General features: G+C 41.7%; 1 long non-coding RNA gene across 1 annotated transcript; it reads right to left on the reverse strand.

The window, feature by feature from the left end:
- Window positions 1-1,135: 1,135 nt before the first annotated feature.
- LOC124232993 (uncharacterized) lies at window positions 1,136-4,747 on the reverse strand. Its single transcript, XR_006886950.1, has 2 exons — window positions 4,619-4,747; window positions 1,136-1,758 (listed from the first exon to the last, which is right to left on the reverse strand). It is a non-coding gene; the product is annotated as an uncharacterized LOC124232993 (long non-coding RNA).
- Window positions 4,748-5,022: the final 275 nt, after the last annotated feature.

The raw sequence follows: 5,022 nt of genomic DNA on the forward strand, positions 1-5,022 counted from the left end.
AGATAAGTATTTGTAGTAGTGTTTAAAGATGACCTCTAAGAATTTTTTGGCTCTTCATGTTACTGCAAATGACCCAGGTGACTCCGCCAGGTGTTACGTTTGCCCATTCTTGGGTGTTGGGAAGTGAGACAGATGTTTAAGCTCTGGAGCTGGAGTTGACATAGGGTAGCTATGACTCTTCTCTGGTCTGTGGAGGTTGCCATCTTTATTGAGGGCGATGATTGGATCACCCTAACCCTTGAGCCTTAGGGTCTACCCATGAGGTTGGTGAGCTTCACAGAGGGAGGATGCAGCAAAAGGAGGAAGGAGCAAAAGTACTGGTATTACCTTCTAGAAGAGATGTAAATGTGGGAGGGACAGGAGGATCTGGGAACTCTCCCATTTCCAGAAACTCTTAAGGGAGGAGAAAGACCGGGTGTCCATCTGAGAAACCATTTTCATATATTTCAGAATCTTGGTCTCTTGAGCAAGTTTAGGTCTGTTGATTGCTGAGCTTCTGTTCTTGCTAAGTTTTCTTTCCAATTAATGTAGGGGCACAAATTTAAATAGCATTACCCACGTCCAGCCTGAAATTCCATAGTCCAGATTTATTTGAGTTACAACACCTCTAGAGAGATTCCCTAACCACCCTTATCACCCTCATCTGGCCGTCCTCTAGCTTCTTACAGTATTTTTTTCTCGGAGCACCACAGTACTGTCATTGTATTATGTGTTTCTTTGTTGTCTATCTCCTTCACTAGAGTGTAAGCTCTGTGAGGGCAGGGGGGCAGTTTTTATTTTTTTTGAGGAAGATTAGCCCTGAGCTGGCATCTGCCACCAATCCTCCTCTTTTTGCTGAGGAAGACTGGCCCTGAGCTAACATCTTTGCCCATCTTCCTCTCCTTTATATGTGGGATGCCTACCACAGCATGCCTTGCCAAGCGGTGCCATGTCTGCACCCAGGATCCGAACCAGTGAACCCCGGGCCACTGAAAGGGAACGTGCGCACCTAACCGCTGCGCCACCGGGCCAGCCTCAGGGGTGCAGTTTTGTTTACTGCTGTAACTCCAGAGTGGGGAACCATGCCTAGCCACAGAGTAGATACTGGTAGTAGTTTCCTAGGGTTGCCATAACAAATTACTACAAACAGAGGGGCTTGAAACAGATGAAATTTATTCTCTCACAGTTCAAGAGGCCAGAAGTCCAAAATCAAAGTGTCAGCAGAATTGGTTCCTTCTGGAAACTCTGAAGGAGAAACTGTTCCAGGCTTCTCTGCTGCTTCTGGTCGTGGGTGTCAGTCCTTGGTGTTTCTTGGCTTATAGACACATAACTCCAATCTCACCTCCATTTTCACAAGACCTTCTTCTCCACGTCTCTGTCCTTTTCTGTCTCATACAAGGACACTCTGTATTTAGGGCCCACCCTTTTGAGTATAATCTCATTTTAAATAATTACATCTGCAAAGACCCTATTTCTAAATAAGGAAGATTGCATTCTTAGGTTCGGGGTGGACATTAATTTTGGGGAGGGACACTATTCAACCCACTACGGTGTTCAATAAATATTTGATGGACAAATGAATTCACAGTGTCATTCTGGGCCGTAGACTCCTTGGGCATTTTTCTTACTGTCTTAATAATTGTGCTATGGAAGGTGGGGGTTAAGAGTTCAGTCTAGTTCCAGATTGCTCGGGCTCCAGTTCCGGTTCTGCCACTTCCTAGTTTTGAGATCTTGGACTAATAATTATGTAACTTCTGTCAGTCTCAGTTTCCTCCTCTTCTGTAAAATTGTAACAAGGAGAAATGATAGTAAGTACCAAATAGATGTTAGCTATTATTATGTGTCTGCAACTGTAAAGCACTCTACATATTTATTTAATCCCCATAACAGCCCATGAGGTGGTTCTGTTACTATTCTTATTTTACAACAAAGGAAACTGGGTTTGTATCAAGACTTAAAACTGAGAAAATATACTTGTCACTTTGTCAGGTGCCTGGCACACAGTGCTTGGAAATTCTTAGCTAAAATAATATAGATAAATGTGACAATCTCATAACTTTAAGACTTCTTACAAATTGATTCACAAATCAGAAAAAAAATTGTGAACTGAGGCACCTCAGGTTTTGCTCATGTGGTCATTGTCATTGAGGGGTCACTGTCCCTGGGAAGACTAGGCAGGATGCTGGCCAAAGGTAGGGGCATTTGGGCAACCAAATTGCTGTGGGGCAGAAACTAGCACTAGGTGCGAAGGTGCTAGAAATAAAATTTATTTGAAACTTTCTTTTTCTTTTTTGTCTTTGCTAAGGAAGATTTGCCCTGAACTAACATCCACTGCCAATCTTCCTCTTTTTGTATGTGAGCTACCACCACAGCATGGCCACTATCAGATCAGTGGTGTATGTCTGTGCCTGGGAGCGGAACTCAGGCCACCAAAGCAGAGCGTGCTGAACTTAACCACTGGGCCACTGGGGCTGCCCCTCTTTGAAACTTTTTATGGGCCAGTTCTTTTTACCTTCTTCTCAATGACTCCTCTGCTGTATTAGAGTAAGAGATTGATGTCCAGAAATGTTATATACAGCAAACAGAATGTCTGCACAGGCTACTTTGATCATATATAGAATGTTTCAATACATTACTGCCGATGTGGGTATGTTGTTTTCCCCTTTTAATTCAAATAAACTCTCCCCTGCAACAGGTAAATGTCTAGTTTGCCTGTTTTTTGCTCTATTCTTTAATTTTTTTTATTTTATAAAGGTTTTGCATCTTTAGATCTCAGCTAAAAATATCACTTTCTAATTCCCTAAAACTAGTCCCACATTATTTTCAAGTGTTTTTCCATAGTTTACATATTTCTATGTTTAACATATTTATTCCACTAGACTGAAAATTCTGTGAGGGCAGGAACTCTATTTTGTTCACCTGGCAGCTAGCAAGTCCTAAATGAGTATTATTTGATTGAATGGCTAAATAGATAAGCCATGGGGTGGCAGATCTGTTTTAGCCACTGCTTGCCTGTTACCATCCTGGGATGCTGGCTGCTTCTCTAAGCTCTTTCTTGTTCTCAAATTGCCTTATTTGTAGTACTAAGCACTAAATTGGTCTGTAATATGATCTGTGACCAAAGTTTGATCTGTAAAATCACCCTTTGCAGAGATATATTCACTACTTTTCAGTTAATTTTTTCATAGATCTCTTTAACGTTTCTGTTTTTTTCTTTTAAATCATCTAAATAGTTGGATATATGCTTGAAATGCTAGACAATAAAAATTTCAAAAGTCTAGAAATATTTCTTTTGTAGAATGAAAGTATTTTAAAAACTAGATGGTTGTCACTTTAAAACAAGTTGAAAAGCAAATGTGTCAACCTTTTCTAACGGAATAATTCCAATAGGTCAGAGATTACTGTGAGCTCTCTGCATATTTAAATTAGTTCAAATATGTTATGAGACTTCTAACATTTTTATGATTTCTCACATTATAAAAGTTTGTTACAAAGCATATAAAAATAGCTGTTTACCCTCATGCAAAGAATACCTCAAGTATCCACTCTGATGCCATTGGTAACTAGACTGGTTGGGTTTTCTTGCTAAAAGGGTTTAAGGAATGCTTATGTTACACCATCAGTGCAATCAGCTTTAGTTTTCAGAAGAACACAATGTAGTAGTGGAAGAGAAAGGGAGACATCTACCCTGGCTCTCTCAAAGTCACATTTAGCTACTTTAATGTCATAGTTCCTGCAGCACCTCCACCAGAGGGCACAAAGTGAAAGAGAACGGGGGTGAAGTGGAAAGTTATACCTGGCTTCAGAATGCCTGTAGAAACCTTGAGGATTGAATCCAACCCTTATTTAATAAACCGAGTTAACTGTGGCCCAGGAAGACTGCGTGATTTGCTCAGTAGAGCTGACTGTTCGCGCCTAGGCTCTTGATTCGCAGGCTGGGTCCCTGCGCTGCTGACGTGGAATGAGGCAGTATCTTAACAAGAAGAACGGAGTCCTGAAATTACACTGCCTCCGGAGAATCCCAGCTCAGCACTTGCTGGCTGTGTCAACTCAGGCTGGTTACTTCAACTTGATAAATCTTTCTCATTTCTAAAACAATAGTAGTACCTACCCCATAAAGTGGTTGCTGGAACTGAGAGAATGCATGTGAAGTGTTTTGTACAAAGCCTGCCACATGCTAACAGCTTAATTTTTGTGAATTGTGATAAACTTGTCAGATACGGGATTCTAAGTCTGACACTTGGAACACTGATGGAATCAACGTTTCCACTACTGTACTATATACATAAAATATTTTCTAGTTTCTCATTTCGTTGCAGAAACAACAAGAGAGAGATCCCCCCCCCCCCCCCCGTTTTTTACAAATTACGTTTTCCCCTCAGCTATAATGTTCAAGGAACAGGTGCCTGATACAATTTTGTTGACTATGCATGGCCTCCTCCAGAATGTTGGAGAGAGATTTATTCAAAAGCCTCATGAGTAATTTTTGAAATTTCCATTAGATCTTGACTGAAGTTGGATGAAAAAAATTTCTGAGAAAAGCGCAGTGTAGTCCTTTTTTTTTTTTTCTTTTTCTGCCAAACATTTCACGACTGTCCTGGGTTTCAAAGGGTAAGGTAGTCTGGACCGTTATAAATACCTGTAGTGCCTTCCTTGACGCTGCCGAGGAAGAGCGGCTGCTAGCGAAGGACGGAAGGGCACAGGGTTGCCGGGCCCTGCGGTCCAACCCGAGGATGCCCTCCGCGGGCAACCGCGGGCTACGTTAATGGAAGCAGGCTGGAAACTCCCGCGTCCCTGCAGCTGCAGCAAACTCTCAGGCAGTCGGGCAAAAGCAGTTCCCTCACTAAACATATAACAGAAAACAAGTTTCCATTTGCCTAATGCAAATAATGCTCGCCCTCGAAACATTACGTCTTTCTGAGATAATAAATTTGACCTTTCGTTGCCAGTGCCTGCAGTTATTTTGATTTTTCCTTGGCTATGCTCTGGCTATACGAAAATGGTCTAAGGTTTGATAAGGAGATTTCGGAGTGCCCAGAAGTG

The sequence above is a fragment of the Equus quagga genome, unplaced genomic scaffold (genome assembly GCF_021613505.1).
Source record: "Equus quagga isolate Etosha38 unplaced genomic scaffold, UCLA_HA_Equagga_1.0 146_RagTag, whole genome shotgun sequence".
NCBI classification, from domain to species: domain Eukaryota; kingdom Metazoa; phylum Chordata; class Mammalia; order Perissodactyla; family Equidae; genus Equus; species Equus quagga.